We start from the raw sequence: 18,695 nt of genomic DNA, 5'->3' as shown, positions 1-18,695 counted from the left end.
GAACCCTTTCACTGGTGCCAGGCCCTCAAGCTGACTCACCTCTACGCCCAGAGTGTCTGGGCCGCAGTGGACAGCTAGGTTTAGGGCAACGTGGACCAATCTACAGTTAGGATAACTTGGACTCCCAGCCAAAGTCTTGCTACAGTCACGCCCGGGAAGATCCTGCCCAGCCGAGACTCAGCGGGTCTTCCAGAGATAGTACCGTGAATTTTCCTTGCCACCTCCGCTTTGTACCCCTGTTCTGTCTGCCAGGGGGTAGGTGATCACAGCTCTCAATCTGCAGAATGAAAACGGAGGAGAAATGACTGAAAGTTTCACTCCCACGAGACGTCCTGACTCTCAGTGCTTGGTTTTAAATGGTGTTCTTAAACTTCAGTCTTTTCTGCCTTTCCCAAAGAAAGTCCAGTGTTCTAAGAAGGACGAAAGAGTTCCCTACCGCCCTGCTCCCTAAAACCGTGCTTCCGAAGGTGGTCATTGGTATATTTACAAATACACCCACTGGGGTTCAGCCCTGCAGGTAGACCGTTGACCTCCACTCTGGTCAACCAAAACAACCCCAACCCCGGTGTGGGGAGACGCGGGGGAGGGGGCAGACCGCAGCCTGGAGGGCTAGAGGCTGGGGCAGTGTCCTCTGGACTTTCCGCTGCCACAGGCAGTGTTGGCCATCCTCCGACCACCTTTCCCACAAAGCCAATTAGCGATTTGGATTCTGTTATCACGTTCACCTAAGGCAGTGCACAACAGAGACCTGCCTGTCTCAGGGCAATATGGGAATCATTTTTGAAGTGGCCAGGACCTTTGGGCCTGGGGCTCCACCTAGGGACTAAAGAAGGGTGGCCGAGGTCAAGAGGAAAATGTTCCAGCCGTGACAGTGTCTTAAACAATTCCTCCAAGCACTTTGCGTCCATTCATTTGTCAGGCGCACTTTAGGGACTCAACTTCAAATCTGGAACAGCGCCGACCTGGTCCCTGTGTTTAAAAAGTAGCATTCCGGAGAAGGCAGCAATCCATTTCTATGGGCTTTTGCATTATCCTGAGCGTTCAGGATGCTAAACTCTGAACTTGAAACCCTGTTGTACTGTAGGATCGGCAGAGGCTGGGCTCCGGCGCCCTCTAGTGGTCCTATCTTCCCTGCTCCGGTAATCCGAGAGGCTGAGGCTCAGGGGCCCAGGATACCTGATGCCTGTGAGGAACTTAGGAGGGGAGGGAAAAAAAAAAAAAAAAAAAAACAGATGCTCTTGGGCAAAAACTACTCTGAACACAAAAACTTATCTGGTGTTGCCGTTCAGTACATCTTTGAGGGAAGGCGAGCCTCTCCTGTAAGTTGTCCAAAGCAGGTAGGTAGGTGTCCAGGTCTCTTGCTACTTGATGTTTGCTACAAAATCAGGAGAGAAATCTTCACTCACAGATCAGGAATGAGGATGGGGGAGGGGTGTCCTATGCAGGCTAAGAGCGCAGTAGAGGCCAACAAAGGCTCTGGCTGACTCCAGAACAGAAGCTGGTGTGGGCCACATCTGTCCTCCCTACTCTCCTACACGCATTCATTAAAATACGTCCGTTCGGTAGGTCCTCCTACTATGTGCTAGACGTGCACTAAGAGTTCGAAATATTTAAAAGAAAAAAAGAAATCCTGGGGTAGGGAAAGAAGAAGGGTTGACCAACACAAAAGCCAGCAATCAAGCATTCCTCACAGAAAACCCCAGTGAGAGCTCTGTTGAGCCGCAGTGGCCAAGTGCTTAGGATTTCAAATAATGTGGTCAAGGACCTGGATTTTAGATTAAAAACAAAAACAAACAAAAATACTCTATGAATGATTTTTTTTTTTTTTTTTGGTTTTTCGAGGTTGTTTTTTTTTTTTTTTTTTTTTTTTTTGTTGTTGTTGTTGTTGTTTTACACAGGGTTTCTCTGTGTAGCCCTGGCTGTCCTGGAACTCACTCTGTAGACCAGGCTGGCCTCGAACCCAGAAATCCGCCTGCCTCTGCCTCCCAAGTGCTGGGATTAAAGGCGGATTAAAGGCGTGCGCCACCACCGCCCTGCGAATGAACCCATGTCCACTCTAGGGTACTCCACAAAGAAACAGATGGGGGCAGGTCATAAGCCTTTTGAATTTGTTCTGTGCTCAGTCAAAAAAGTGTCTCCCAAACTTGGGGCTACCTTTGTTTATGCAACCGTCTCTACTCAGTTCCACCCAGTTCCTCTCTGGGAAGACTTGTTTCACAGGAAGGCACAAAAACAGCTCATGTCTCTGTGAAGTCTGCGGCTCTCTTCCACACAGCATGGGAACTGAAGGTGGGTTGTTGCCCCTTGTCTGCTGCCCCTTGGCTTGTGGTGTAAGCTATCCAAAAATCAAGATAGGAGCCTGGAGGCTGACTTCAGGGTTACAAAACAGGCGTGTCAGTATGTCCAGCTTTTGGATCCCTGGTGCAAGCATCTGCCCCTCACCCATCTGCTTGGCCAGGGTGGCTCACTGCAAAGTTCACTAGCTAGCCTTCCCAGGTTGGTTTCCCAGGGCAAAGATGAAGATTTGGACCAAGTCCTCATCTGCAGTGTAACTGCCAAGATAACTTCAGCTGTCTCTTTCTGAAAACAATATTATTTGGTCTTTTAAAAAAATATAGCCATAGGGCACAGGAAGTAGTCGCATCATGACACTTGCATGTGTGTATGTAATGCCCCTTGATTATAGACACTTGCATGTGTGCATGTAATGCCATTTGATTATAGACACTTGCATGCGTGCATGTAATGTCCCTTGATTATAGACACTTGCATGTGTGCATGTAATGCACCTTGATTACAGACACTTGCATGTGATTACAAACACTTGCATGTGTGCGTGTAATGCACCTTGATTACAGACACTTGCATGTGTGCATGTAATGCACCTTGATTACAGACACTTGCATGTGTGCATGTAATACACCTTGATTACAGACACTTGCATGTGTGCATGTAATGCCCCTTGATTACAGACACTTGCATGTGTGCATGTAATGCCCCTTGATTACAGACACTTGCATGCATGCATGTAATGCACCATGATTACAGACACTTGCATGTGTGCATGTAATGCCCCTTGATTACAGACACTTGCATGTGTGCATGTAATGCACCATGATTACAGACACTTGCATGCGTGCATGTAATGCACCATGATTACAGACACTTGCATGCATGCATGTAATGCACCATGATTATAGACACTTGCATGTGATTACAGATACTTGCATGTGTGCGTGTAATGCCCCATGGTTACAGACACTTGCATGCATGCATGTAATGCACCTTGATTACAGACACTTGCATGTGTGCATGTAATGCCCCTTGATTACAGACACTTGCATGTGTGCATGTAATGTCCCTTGATTATAGACACTTGCATGTGTGCATGTAATGCTCCTTGATTATATTCACCTCCTTATTAGTTTTATTTCCTCTTTTTCTCACTTCCTCCTCCTCCTTCCACATGCCCTGTACCATCATAGCTTTCTTCTCTTTTTTTCTCTATATTCTGCATATGAGGGGAAACAGGCAATGTTTGTTTTTTATGAGACTGAGCATATGTTCCTCTGCAGATGTCATAATTTCACCCGTCTTTATGGCTGAGTATAACTTCATTATCCATATAAACCAGATTACCCATTCATCCACTGGTGGCATCTAGGCTATTTCCATACTTTGGTGATACAAATATTACATAATAAAAATGTGCCCAAGAAGCATTGGTTTTAGATGTAGATTTATGCATTTTTAAAGTAATATAAAATATGAGCCATGCAACAGTTCAAATATCAAGATTGGACCTGTTTTATGTATAATTTTAGTTTTACAAAGCAAGTTGACTTATGCTAACATATGCTAAAATAATCTAGGTGGTTGGTAACAGCAAAATTTAAAAATGATATAAAAAGTCCCAAAGTTTGATATTGCACACTGTCTCAGCCAGGCTCTCCTTTTAAAGTGAACTGTTTGGCTTCAAAGTGGTGAAACCTAAAATTGAAAAAGAAGTGCTTATCCTTTCACTCACATACCTGACTAGGCAGGTGAGAGACGATCAAGGAGCGTGCAGATCCTAAGAAGAGGGTGAGTAAGACCCTTGGGCATCTTGGTCCTCCCATCTCCAACAGTGCTCCTGGTCCTTCCTCCATGGAAGTCTAATGGGGCTCGGTCAGCAGACAGAGGCTTATGCTGTCCCCCTTCACTGTCTGTGCCCACAGAGCTCTGACACCCTGTTTAGTGCCCAGGAGCAGATGACCTACTTGTATGGAAGTGAAGCTCAAGAAGACAAACGCCCAGAGCCTTGTTGCTGTCCCTTGAACCATGTGTATGCTCTCCATCGATGGTGGTGCTGGGTGGCTTACCAAGTGTCAAGACATGTGGCCCAGAGAAAGTGTTTCAGAAGATATTTGGCAATTCTATTTCTGCAGGACTTTAGCTTACCGGTTCTGGTTCTATCACATTCAGCTTTTACTACGACCACATTTTTCAGTAGAAGCCCTCCTACCTCAGCTTCAAAGACAAGAAGCTTGGACCAACATGGTAAAATCATGCAGGGAAAATGTCACAAGTGCACGTGACCACCAGTAAGTTGTAGAAGCATATTTGGGGACGTCAGTCATTTCTGTGACAGCCATCTAGAAGTCTCTTGAAGGTTTACAGTGAGGACTCAGGCTTGGCATGTGCTGAGCTGGCCATGTTTTCCTTGACTGGATACCAAACTGAAGTTCTTAAAATCCCCTGCCACCAGGTGGGGAAGAACCCTAGGAAACCTGTGTCATATACCACTGGATTTGGGATACACACATAGGCAGGACCACCTACCGGGAGCATGCATGACCATCAAACCAGGATGTCTGTCTAACATGGTCCTGCTCAAGATGACTAGACACTCTAAGGCACAGGTATTTGCCAAAGTACAGCTAGGAGAAAAGCATCTTAGATTTAATGTTCTGTGGAAAACTTGAGGTCCTCAGGGCCCAGGCCTGAGAGTAGCCCATACTAGCTCCCAAGCAAGGAGAATCAAATCGGGTTTGTTCCACCTCTCCATGCCTGGCCACCTTGAGTTCAACAGACAGGGCTCAGTAGCGAGGATACCACTAGTTGTACCTCACCAGAGGTATTGCTTTCTGTTGTTCCAGTCACCTACAGTCAACTATGCTCTGAAAAACACTCGGTGGAAAATTCCAGAAGTCAATAACTTCATGTTCTAAATTGTATGTTGCTCTGAATGTGTAATCTCTTACCGTGTTCATCATATCCAGGATACTAATCACCACTCTGCCCAGTATATTCACAGAGCAAACACTTCCTACTTGTTTCTTAGCGCTGTCTCAGTTACAGTTGAAAGCCACAGGTCGCCTTTACAGGGCTTGGTGTTATTCATGGTTTCAGATATCCATGGATGTTCTTAGAGCATGCTCACAACTACTGTGTGTGTCAAGTTCTGCTGATCACAAACGTGACTGACGGACTGTGGGCTTGGGAACAGGTACACACCTAGTCACTGAGCATCTTCTTGTCCCCGTTGTGTCCTCAAACCTGCCCTGTGAGATTGGTTCAGTGTTCACTGCACAACTTGAAGAGTCAGATCCTCTCCACCTCTATTTGCTCAGAAGGCCTGGGATTTAACTGTAGTTTACAGGAGGGCTGTCCTGGTGAAAGGTGAAAATGAATTTGCTATGCAGGAATTCAAGACACCTTTGAATTTCAGATAAATATATGTTGTGATTTTTGTTGTTGCTCTTGTTAGAATATTCCACATGTTTTGTGGGGCATGTTTATGCAGAAAAGAGTTATTCATTGTTTATCTGAGATGCAAGCTTACCTATATTTCTTGTAGTTTCTTTGGTAAGGCTGACAGACCTACTTCAGGATCTATATGTTAAGAGACCCCTCTCCCTATGGGCTTTCTGCCCATTCAGAATATATGGATAGAAAGACATGAGAGGAATATTCTTGAATTGCTCACTTTCTCACTGAGGGGATAGCTTGAGTTTTATCAAGTTGGGGATGCTAGATGTAATGTGTTGATAGAAGAATGCCCTTTCTCTGTTCCTTCCCTGAAGTTCAAGCAGACACTTGTCCCAGCCCTGGTTCTTCCCCAGAACATTGCCAGTTCCCTCCTCCTCTAACAGAGATACAAACAGCCCAGGCACCGACATCCTTTCTGCTACGGGATGCATGAACTGAATGAGGGGAAGGAAAAGTGATACCCAGAAAACAGCAGCACATGAACTATCCTGGTGGAGAGCTAGGGAAGGGGACAAGAACTCCTGGGGGTTGTGAGGCACTAAGCCTGGTGCTTGCCCAGACAGTCCCTCTCCACCCCCACATCAGATAAGTCAGAATTCTGTCCTCACTTGCTGCTCTTGTTTAGAGGGGGAGCCTGTTCTCTGTTCTTCACTCCATGCCACTTTGGCAGAACAGCTGGAGTCTGTGGCACACAGGCTCCTCAGAGAACCTTTCAAGGCCAAGTCTGAAGATAGGTACCACTGAGAGCCTGGCCCAGAAGATATTAGCAGAAGATGGACTATTGAAAAAACTCCTTTTCAGCACCTCTTAATCATTCACCTACCTGATCATGTGTTTTAGTTTTGTTTTGATTGCTGTGACAAAATACTCCAATAAAATCCACTTAAAAGAGGAAGGGTCTATTTGGCCTGAAGTTGCAGGTTAAAGTCCACCATGGCAGGGAAGTCCCAGCAGCAGTGGCTTGAGAAGTGGTCATTTTATATCCAGAGTGAAGAACATCAAGCAATAGCATAACGCATGTGTGTTTAGCTTTCTCTCCCAGTTTCATTCACTCCAGGGCCCAGCCCACAAAGTAGAACTTTTGAAAGTTACAGTGGTCCCTCCCATCCCAATCAAAATCCAATTCCAAAAACCTCTCGTAGGCATGTTTATAACATAGCATAAAACAACACAACACAACATAACATCATAATGGGATCAAGACAATTCCATTAAGACTCTCTTCCCTGGTGCTTCTATATTGGGTTAGATTGACACCAGTGACTTTCATCTATCTACCTGTAATACACATATCCATCTATTCACCCAGCTATCACCTGTCAATCTATCCTTCTACTGAATATCTGTCTGCCCATCTACCTACTGATTTATCATTTTTCCATCATCATTTCTTCATTCATCCATACATAAATACCTTTTCTTTTTACACCTTCATTAATCTCCACCACGACCCACACCTCTACTTATCTGTCCACCCACCACTCCATCCTTCTATCCTTACACTCATGCATAGCCAATCCACTATTCCACCTGGCTAAGTTTCCAACTATGTTTCTACTATCATCCATTCATCCACTCACTCACCGGCTTCACCTGTCTACCACTATCTGGTTCTTTTTCTCCAACTCTTCCATACCAGTGACTTTAAGTTGTTCTAAACTTAAAAGGCTTTCTCCATGAATAAGATACACGTATTCTGCAACCCTCGACCCAAAACAAAAAATTAATAGGTCAAGAACTCCAAACATGAAGGTCATGCAGCAAGTCTTAGCTTTGTGCACATTAAAACCTTTACCTTTCATTTTGCTGAGGGACTAGTCCTCTCTGAAGGGCAGGAAACAAGGCTGGGGATACCCACCCAGTGAGAGGAGCAGTATCTGAATATGTTTCCCTCCCTGGGTCCACTCCCTGAGTTTTCTCCATAAGTTAAAAATAAATAGAGAAAAAGGAAAAAAACAAACCTTCACATCTCTGTTTACCCTCTGCATTTAATGAACAGTTGTTAACATGACTGAAACCATCTGATGATTTTTACCAAATGGAAAAATCTCCCTACAGGGGCAATAAAATAAATATTCAGGACAGAGAGAGGCGGTCGTAAAAGGCATTACCCGGTTGTAAACAGAGGCGGGTTGTGGTGATCTATTACCCCTGCCTTGGCAGCTTTCAACAGTTCTGGGATTCCAGGAGGGGATCTGACCCAAGGCAATATTTACTTCTGTGGCTTTTTCGGCAGGTCATTGTGGGTATAATTCTGTCGACCAGTTGACTGGAGTTGAGGTTTTGAGCAGGAAGCCAGAGCCCCAAGCACTCATAATTCAGGAAGAGTAAGGCACCCTTTCCAGGGTGTGCCAAGAAAAGCACATGGTACTGTCCTGGTTGTCAAGGTGAGGGTCCCACATAACCAGACCATTGTCAGTGGGATATACAGCTTGTTTGTACTTGGGCAGACGGTACTGATGGTTGACACATCTGTTGGCTGTATTTCAGCCTGGAGGCCCGGCTGTGTTTGGTGTTCTACTGTGCAAATGCATGGTCATTTCATACATTTTCACACACAGTCTTAGATTCTTTAAGGATCCTGAACTCTAAAGGGAGTGAAGCTTAAACTCAGAAGGGCAAGAATTATTCCCCAAGGACCAAGAACTAAACTGATTCTTGAAGTAGCCACAGTTAGTATTATCCTGTGTAAAAGCGTGAGTGTGTCCAAATATTGGACAGAGCAAGATTACCATACAGATGGACCACACAGTGCTGCACGCAGAAGCGTGTTTATGCTGTCTTCTGAGGCTCAGAATGGAAGCTGTGTGTCAGGAGTCAGTCTTGTAGCCTGGCTTTGTCCTTGGCTCTTAGTGTTGGCTTTAAGACCTTCATCTCTTGGGTCAGCTTGCTACTAAGTCTGACCCACATGACAGAAAGAGAGAACTGGCTTCTGAAAGCTGTCTTCTGGCCTCCACATGTACACTGTGACATATGCACGGGTGTACCTATAAATAAGTAAATGTAGCTTAATTTTGTTTAAAGTTCCCTTCCTGTTCCCTGGCCTGGCTGCTGAAATGTTTGATCGTTGGTGGCTTTGGGTGCAGAAGACTATACACTTCCTGACTCTGCACCCCAGTTCAGGATACACTTGTTGGTGTGGATATGGGTCAGTGTAACACAGACAGGCCCTTCTCAGTGATCAAGGGGGCAGTTTAGTAAACTTAAAGAAAAACTGACTATGATGAACAAATTAAGCCTGATGTTGCCTCAGTTAAGCCTGATGTTGTCAGTCAGCCATGGGGTCTGTAGGACATGGAAGCCCGACTGGGCTGGGACAGATTGAGTACCCAGGTAGGCCATGGCACCAGCTTCCATTGCTCTTTGACAGCCAGAGCCTTCCCAGAGTATCCTAGGCACAGTTTTCTAGGCTTCTGAAGATGGAGTCCCTCACTCCTGCCCTCGAAGACCTGAGACGTTTATGCCTAAACTCGAACACAAGTTCTCAGGATATAACAATTAAGATTGGTGTTGGAGAGTTACAGAGTCTGGAGATGGGGGCAGGGTCTGTCGTTCTTCCCCCTGTGGTGGCTCCATAAGCTCTTGGTGTCCTGCAGAAGTGTGAGGATATCTGTTCTTGTTTAGCAACTTCCAGTTTACAGCTGACTCAGGAGGCCTGTCTTTTTGTGCATTTATCTTTTCTATGTGCGTGTGGTGAGGCAGTGTGCTCAACTCTATCTGTATATGAGAAGTCTGGAGCTCAAGGACAGACCGGAGAGTGGTTGCCTGAGTAGAGCGGGCAGGAGAGTGAATGGAGTATCTGTCATCTCTTGGGTATGTGGTCTCTGAAGGCTGATGCATGGCTGAAGTTCTGTAAGTAGAGACCATTTCTATCACGTCCTCCAGTATATCTGCCCTTAATAGGCTAGTCAGCTTTATGTGGCTGTAACAAATACCTGAGATAATTACCTTATAAAGAAAAACAAAACAAAACACCCTTTAGCGCTGAAGAGATAGCTCAGCCATTAAGAGTGCCTACTAATCTTTTTTTTTTTTTTTTTTTTTTTGCTTTGCTTAGATAATCCTAAGGGTTCCTTGCTTTATTAAACCTTGTACCTTGCAATGAGTGTACATACATACTGAACTTGCTTGATTCATCTGTGATTCCTTAAAGTTCTCTCTTTTTTTTTCTTTTTCTTTTTTTTTCTTTTTTTATTAGATATTTTATTTACACTTCAGATGGCATCCCCTTTCCCCATTCCCCCCACCCCCCTTAGGAAACCCCTATCCCATGCCCCCTTTTCCTTTTTGCATTTATACATTTTTTAAAAATAATGTTAATCATAGGCTTTATAAGTTTGGAATTGTTCAATCAGAGGTGTAACCCACTGACCAACCTAGATATAACAACTATCTTTGACTGGTGGAGATACTTGAACCTCTGCCTCCCTGTCTCCCCCCTCTTTCTCTCTTTCTTCACCTAGCTTCTCCTCTCTTTCTTCTTCTCCTCTTCTTACTCCTTTTCTTCCTCTCAGTACTCCTCCTACCTTAGCTCCTCCTACACATCACCCTTCCTGTTAAAATGAAACTTTTCTCTCAAAATACAATTAGAGCATAATTATGCCAATTTGTACCAGTGAGGTACAGGATAGTCCTAATACCCAGTCCATCCTTTTGTTGACTAACCAGCTCCTCTGTCATCTATTCTAACTAAAGCATGTAGTTCTGAACCTGGCTTTAGGATGAATGTCAGCTGACGACCATCCACTCAAGTCTTTTCTCTTAAGGTCAATAGCTATATGTTTTCAACCCCATCAGAAATCCAGAATGACTGAGTTAACTATAATTGTGGGAAGCACAAATCATAGCTTCTAAAACTTAGCCAATTTATAGAGACCTCTGAACACCTGGACACTCGCTCTACTTCAAAACATTGGAGCATCTGTTCTTCTGCCTTCTGGCCCAGGATCATCTGACAAACCTTAGTGCTGCAGAATTATTAAGGGCTGATTACTCTGTCTAGGCAGATATAATCATCGACTATTCTGCAAGTGTGTCCTTTTCTGGACAGCAATTTGTCTGTAGAAGGAAAGTGGCAATTCTTGCCTAGTGGCTGTCTCACCACAACTGGAGTAACTCCAAGGATGCTCAATTTCTTCTTAGAATTCAATATAGGAAGCTGTCCGGAGCAGACAGGTCTCTAATGAAAATGAACATTAATACTGAAATGTTTGTCATGTCAATTCTAAGGATTTCTGATGTTTTGAAAACCAGCTATCCATGTAAGGTAATCTGGACTGTTGCCTGTTAACTCCACTCAGCTATTTCTAAATAAAACATAGAGAACACCCTTATAATAAACTCCAAGCCATGAATTTGCTATAGTCCCTTAACTCACAGAGTGCCTACTAATCTTACCAAGGACCCAAGTTTAGTTCTCAGAACCCATGTCAGGTGGCTCACAATTACCTACAACCCAAGCTCCAGAGAAATTGACACCTCTGGCCGCCATGGATATCTGGCACACACGTGTATATACATATACACACAAACATACACATGCGTGCACACACATACAATAATACACATTAGAATAAAAGAAAGAAAAAGCCCTTTACTTTGACTCGGTTTTGGAAGTGTCAGTTTATGGGCTGCTCCCCGTCATTCTGAGGTGTTGAAGAGGCAGTGCATGGTGGCTGACAATGTGTGGTGGAACAAGCAGTATGGCTAGAAAGAGAAAGAGAGGGAAGAGTCCCGAGTCTCACAATTCCCTTTAGCGACTCGCTAACAAATGCCAGAAGACCTCTCTCGATGGGTCTCCCTTCCCTATAGCTCTGCCGGAGAAATAAGAATTTACACCTGGAACTTGAGTGCGACATTTAAGAGGCACACTATAGCAGCAGGACATTGGTTGAAAACGAGTCCCTTCCAGTGGCCCCTATGGGCTCTTGTAGGCTTCCAGAGGATCTGCAACCAGCTAAGCCTTCATACTATTAGTGTTGAAGAAGAGGAGGAGCAGACAGAAAAAAGGAAGAACAGCAGCCTGGGGAGCCACGCTGAAGAGGCTGGGATGTGCGTACAATACAGCACTGGTCCTTAGGAAGAAGAGACTGCAGGAGTACACCTCTGTGCCTCTATGCAGCCAGAGGGTAGGGTTGACCTGGGGGTGGGCTGCCACCTGCTCCTTCTTTCCCAGGCTGTAGAAGTGAGACACTCTTCTTGCTTTCCTCCACCTAGCCAGGCCAGGTGTGTGCTTGCCCTAGAACACGTCTGGGGCCAGGAGGAAGAGAGGACTGTGAACAGCTGGACCAATTCTGGGAACGACGGAGAACCAAAGGAGAGAGAGGGGAACTTGTTTATTCAGGCGGAAATGCTTCATGTGTGCAGAATTTGACCTCCATTTCCAGGGTGCCAGATGGTAGATGTGTTTAGTTTCCAGATGAGAGAAAGGAAGGAGAAGCTGGACGGAAAACCAAAGATCTGGCTTCACAGTGGCCTGCTTCTCAACTCAGACTGAGGGGCATAGTGTCTCTACTCAGCAGGAATGCCCAATGTGTCTGTGGAGAAGCCTATCCCCATTATCCTGGACTGGGCAGCAGCCTCCTGGCAGGACCAGACTCTTTAGTGGATGCTCAGTCCAGTTTAGAGGAGCACAGAGGAGAAAGAGGCACAGTGGGAATCATGGCCAGTCTGAACATCTCTCAAGACTCAGCCCCTGAGGACAGAGTCTGTGTGGTCTAGAGCTGCAGTTCAGAGTTATTTCGAGTTTGGGGGTCTGGCACTCTTCATTCTTGGCAGGTTGGCTTCAGGAAAGAAGGTCAATATTGAGCCAGTCCGCATCCTGGCTCTGGATTCTGGACTCCCATAGATTACGTATTTCCTTCAATTGAGTGTCCATTTCTACCAAGTCATAAATACCATGTCTTACGTCCAAGAAATGAGCACCGGGGCCTCTTGCCTGCTGTCTGTATGCCCTGGACATAGATATGGCTATCATCAGGGGCTGCCAGGGTCCTTAGCTCCAACTTCCCTTTCTATGGTGAATGTCTTAGTCCGTAGTGTTCTATTGCTATGAAAAGACACCAAGATGATTCTTATCAAAGAAAACATTTAATTAGGAGCTTGCTTACAGTTTCAAAGGTCTAGACCATTATCAGTCATGGCAGGGAGAATAGCAGGAGTTATATACTGAGAGAAAGGGAGAGAGAGAGAGAGAGAGAGAGAGAGAGAGAGAGAGAGAGAGAGAGAAAAGAAAGAGAGGCTGCATCTGATTTGGACTTTTGAAACCTCAAAGCCCACCCCTGGTGACGCACTTCCTCCAGCAAAACCACACCTTCTAATCCTTCCATCAAAGAGTACCACTCCCTGGTGACTAAGCATTCAAATATATGAGCAGATGGGGCCATTCTTATTTAAACCACCACAGCGAAGGCATGCTCCCTACTCAGGAGTGTCTTGAAGTATTTGTTCTGCCCTTCTAAAGGGTTCTAGGCTTGTATCTTGAATGTCTCCCTAAAGCCTATATATTAAAGGGCTGATCCCCAAAGTGGTGCCTCTGGGAGGTGGAGCCTCTAGAAGGAGGGAGTTATTGGGAGCAAATTAGGTCACGAGGGTCACTGGAGAGTTACATTAGAAGCCTGGTCACTCCTTTTCTCTTTGCTGCCCAGGTGTGTGAGTTGAAGACTTTTTCCATGATAATATCCTCTGATATCATAGACCCAAAGTAACAACCAATTGTTCATGTATTGAAGCCTCTGAGATCACGGACCAGATAAACCTTTTCTCCTTATAAATTATCATGGTCATTTTGTCATAGTGACAAATGTTGGTGAACATGTGAGATGACTAGAAGTTCTGGTGATGGCACATCTGAGACAGCTTCTGTACAGAAGTCCAAATGCATAAATCCCTTCCTGCCTCCAGAAGCAGAAAGGAAGCCTATCACAGAGCAGAAGAAGGGATTCATCTGACAACCAGAGGTTTACAAGTCACCTCACCTCCCTTTGACAAGAAAAGTAGTCAGGGTCAGAGACTTTGTTATTAGGAAGCAGAAAGGGAAATTTTGGCTTTATTAGCAACTACCACTTCTGGTTTCCCCATGTCTTCCAGCCCCCTGCACACCGTCAGGCAGGACAGAAGAGGCCTCTTGGTATGACTGGCTGCCTCTCAGGCAAAGACCCAGGATCTTGAGCTATACCAAGACATACACGCTCCCCAGTGAGGAGACCAGGCTGTAGGGGCAGCAGCAAGAACATGCTATCTCAACTTGGAAGGATTGATGAAGGAAGTTTATTTCAGTCAATTGTCAGAGCCTAAGGATTTTAAAAGTAGAGTTGAAATGGATGAAGGGAGATATTTGGGGAGCAGAGAAACAAGGATAAAGTCTGGGGTCACGTTGGACACAATAAAGAACATATTGGGGGTGGGGCATGAGAAGTAACTGTAAGGCTAAAAGGGGAATATGTGGTCACAGAACCATCAGACTAGAGAAGAAAGAGGCACTTGTCAGGCCTGGCTTCACTGTTTCTCTGGAATGGATGGTGCCTTAGGAGGACCTAGGTGTCCAGTCTACTCTTTCATATTTGGCCCTGACAGTCACTGGCTTTACTGATGTGGTCTTCTCTGTGTGATGGGCATGGCCACTTTCTTATCTACTTTCTTATCTCTGAGTTTCCTCAGAGATAGCATAGGCATTCTATAAACTCTTGCTCATGGTAGCTGGACCCTAGTGCCACCCTGTTCTCTCCAGATACCCTTCCTATCTTATTCCATCAACTGAACCTAGGGAAGATGTCCAGGATGACCCAGTGGACTGCTTCTGGGAAGGTGGCTTAATTCTGGAGAGACTAGGCAGCCTATCAGTTTTAACAGGTGGCATTATTATTATTTTTTTATGGGTCACTCAAGATGCAGGAAGAAAGGAAACAGTATCAGGCAAAAAGGACCTTGGGCTGTGACAGTCTTGAGAATTGCTCTAGCTGGCTGTGAGAGAGCTCCATCTCTTAGGAATCTAGTTGTGATGATACACAATCCAGCAGCTGCAGTAGGAGAGAAGAGCAAGGACCTCCCCACCATTGAGACCAAGGCAGGGTCACGACATCCAGGTCAGCTGTGCTCCAGAAGAATGCTAGTGGTCAGTCCCTTGGGATGCCACAATCTTCTGCACTTACTCTGATGGGTTGGTTACTGAACGTTGCTGTCCAGTGATGACCAAGGATCATAGGCAAAGCTGCTTTCAGTTAGAGGGCCCTCTGATAGAGCAGCCAACACTGGCTTCAAGGTGATTGTAAGCCAGAGGCATGTCCAGCATTTTGGAGAAACTGTTTTTTAAGGTCAGTAGAATCCTTGATGAACATCCAACCCTTTTCTCTTATCTCAGCTTTGCCTTGCCAGATCATGTCGCAACAAGAGTCTGTGCTAGCTGAGATGTCCGGCTAGTGAAGGCATCAGAGGATTCGGAAGAATTCTTGCATATAATAGGCTTACATACGGGGCTGGCCAGCTTGGTCAGCCTGTGTGGACAGGGCTTTGGTGACATCTCAGGATGTTCAATAGAATTTCATGGGACACTGTGGATTAGCCAGGCTTAAGTAACTTTTGAGAAACTTTTATCATGGAAACAGCAATAAAAATTCCACCAGCTTACTGGAGCAGAGTGTGTACAAACCTTTTGCAAGGCGTTTTGTATTAGCCAAACATTTTTACAGTCTGAAGTGACTAAAACTCAACCAAATTAACTGAGGCTGTGGTTGAGGAGGAATTTATTAGTTCTCATAAATAGACCAGAGAAAGGAAGGCAGGAGAGGGTGGGGTGGGCTGGCCTCAGGGGAGTCCAGATTGCCCACTCCTCCATCATGCAAAGGGAGAAGAAAAATCATTACAGCTGGTGTCAGCATCCTGAGGAAGGGACTGCCCATTAGTATCCTTCATATAGCAGACCTAGGTAGTGCAACTCTGCCTTAGTCTCAATGGGAGGGAGTGCCTTGCTCCCCTCTCTTACTGTAGCTGCTGGATTGTGTATAATCACGGTCAGAAATAAGAGTTGACTGCTCGTTGAGAAGTGTTAGACAACTTGACAGAAGCATAGACAGTTGGTAGGTAACAGTTGATAGGTAACTCCAGGTTAGGGTATGGTTCTGCTGTACCCCTAACCAGTCAGGTAGGCTGGTCTCTCTGATGAAGAGTCTTAGAGAAAGAGTCAGTGACTCTTTTCTCTAGGTCCTGTCATTTGGGCTCCTTCTCAGGTTTAACCCATTTCTCTTCAGAACGGACTTTAAAGTAAAATGCCCGAGTGTTACAAAATTTTCTTTTAAAAGACCAGGTTTCTTGAAAATTCCTGAGTCGACACTCAGAATTCCACAAAATTAAAAACATACATTCATCAGTATGAAATGTGCAAAACCCTTCAAAACCTCCCCATTCCACTCAGCAGAGAACTCGGGGGAATTGGCAAGTGTAGGGGCTGGCGCCTGGCCAGCTCCAGAATCCCACCCAAGCACTCACAGCTGGCCACACTGTGACAGCAGTGACACACTGTCCCCTGTCCCTTACTGTGCTTTCCCCACACCTTAGCAAGGTACCTGGGGCACAGGCAGAAGTAGTATTGCTTTTCCTCTGATTCCAGATCCTGGCAAGGCTCAGTGTGAGTCAGGTAGCACTGGGTGGCTCACAAAGTTTCTCTTTGGGGTCTGGAATTCCAACCTCCGCTCCAAGATCTCATAGCAAACAAAAGTGGCACCAGCCACACCACTCATCATGTGACCCTACAATTGGATCTAGAGTCATTGGCGTTCATAGCTACGCTCCCAAGTCCCCAATGGACCATCATCTTCCAAACCTGTGTGGTATCTTCAGTGTATGAAACGCTAAACCACAGAAGGGGTTGAAGTTAGAAAAACTGAACGAGTACTATGTGCTAGCATGCGCCATGGAAACAGTCCTTATTGACTGCAACAGACACAAAACATATTCCGTCAGGCAGACCACTGCATCATCATTTGTTAATCTAAGAAAAAAGCAGGCTCAGGAGACATCTGGGATACGCCTAACCCTAGCGTGGATGAGATGCTAGGCCTGCAAGGCCTGCTGCCTGTCTGTCAGGTAGCTTTTCCTGCTGAGTCATTTCACACCTTGAGCAAGCATCCTCATTTACCAACATGGCTGAGTGAAACCTTTAGCTGCAAGCGGATTAAGCCAGTGTGAAACTTGTAAACTGAGAAGCTTTGCCTTTGGAGGTGTCATGATTCTTACTGTTGAAGCTGGTCACTATCCAGGGAACACAGGTGACAAGGGCATGCATTTGAAGGGCATCCCTCCAGGATAGAGAAGCATAGGAATTCCTGGCCTTTTATCCAGTGCTCCTAAAGTAGTTACTATTTTATCTGCAGCCAAGTGTGGATTTTCCAAACAAGACTGCCCCTGAAGCGCAAGAGCATCAAAGAGACCTCATCCTATCCCTCACCCCCTCCAGACTCCCAATCCAAATGCAAAGAACTCGCAACTTACTTAGGACTCAATCCTCAGAGGCAACACCAGGACCTGGTGCTCACTAAATTAACCTGGAAGGGTCACAAGGAGAGAGATTAATAATCTGGGACAAGTCAGAGATGAGACATGACCTGACATATACATTGTTGTCAGCCTTGACCCAGAGGGCTGTAAAAATTAGGAGAAACTGGTTCCCAAGTCTTGGTCTTGGTTGTAATGGGCAGCGTGAGTCCTAGCGGTAAAAAGACTGGACTCTTTGGCTACAAAGATCTAAAAAGCCCCTCCCCCTTGTGGACCAGGTAAACAGAGACAAGGCAGGTGCCAGACTAGTCTCCATCCCCTAGTGACAGATGCTCTTTCAAGGAAGGGCTGGCTCACTTGCACTTCAAGGTGGTTATTTCTGTTTGTTTCCTTCTCAAAGACAAAGCAAGGAAAGTCCTGCTCCCTTCTGTGTTCCAAGCTTTTTAAGGCCTATTAGTAAGGAGCCCAGGGCCAGGCCTGAAAACATAGCCCACCTCACTGCGCACCAGGGCCAGAGAGCTGTGTTGGGGGAGTTTCAGCCGTTCGTTTCCTAAATTCATACCAGATGAGTTCCAGAAGATTAAAGTTATTGCAATAAGCCCCAGGGAGCCAATCACGCTTTGCCTTATAACCTTCTTGGTTTACGGTGTCATTCACACAAATCGCTTTCTACAGGGTCTTGAGGAGACACGGAGCCTGTGGAGTTAACAAGGGGTTCAGATGATTCCTGAGTAAAGCCTTTCTTTTGCTGCATGGGGATTAAGCTCAACCAGGTCCCAAGAAAACACTTTAGAGAGCTGACAGCAAGGTAGGCCTGGTTGGAGCATTGGGTCTATCTCCTTGTATGTCTGTCACAGCTAGGACAAGATGTAGCTCCCTGGAGTCCTAAATTTGCCTAAGGTATGGTGCTCTTAGGGTGGCCATTGTCTAAAGCTTGATTTGAGAGAGAGAGAGAGAGAGAGAGAGAGAGAGAGAGAGAGAGAGAGAGAGTAAATGTTAGCATTTTCTCTAGGCTCCGCCCAACAGTTACCTAGCAACAGCCAGGTAGAGCCTGGCTCACCTATGAAAGGATTGTTCAGTTTCTTTCTTCCTTTCTCTCTCCCTCCCTCCCTCTCTCTCAGTCTCTCTGTCTTTTTCTCTCTCCCCCACCCCGCAACCGCCCCCCCCCCCAGTCTCCATCTACTCTTCCCATGTGCTGTCTGTCTTCCTCATACATCCCTCTTTCTCTGCCTCTACCCCCTTTTCTAGGTCCCTTTCCCTTTCTAAATAAACTCCTCCTTTAAGGATTTTGCATGGCTTGATTGTTGCTGGGTGGGCCAGGATGCCCATCCTGTTGAGTTTTACAAAACCAGAAATGCCAGAAAACTCACACTGAATAAGCCGTAAACGGAGAGCTCTGGTGAAGTATGTTTATTTTGCCCTTTGATGATGCTCTCAGGTTTTTAAATTTTACTCCC

The 18,695-nt window shown here is 45.6% G+C and overlaps 1 long non-coding RNA gene across 1 annotated transcript; it reads left to right on the top strand.

Annotated features, from left to right (window-relative positions):
* The first annotated feature begins 1,873 nt into the window (after nt 1–1,873).
* Nucleotides 1,874–6,661, top strand: LOC143443510 (uncharacterized). Its single transcript, XR_013112587.1, has 3 exons — nt 1,874–2,289; nt 3,947–4,083; nt 4,218–6,661. It is a non-coding gene; the product is annotated as an uncharacterized LOC143443510 (long non-coding RNA).
* Nucleotides 6,662–18,695: the final 12,034 nt, after the last annotated feature.

Source organism: Arvicanthis niloticus, chromosome 9 (assembly GCF_011762505.2).
Source record: "Arvicanthis niloticus isolate mArvNil1 chromosome 9, mArvNil1.pat.X, whole genome shotgun sequence".
Classification (NCBI taxonomy): Eukaryota; Metazoa; Chordata; class Mammalia; order Rodentia; family Muridae; genus Arvicanthis; species Arvicanthis niloticus.
The sequence above is the reverse complement of the archived record's forward strand: the minus strand, read 5'-3'. Positions and strand labels throughout refer to the sequence as shown.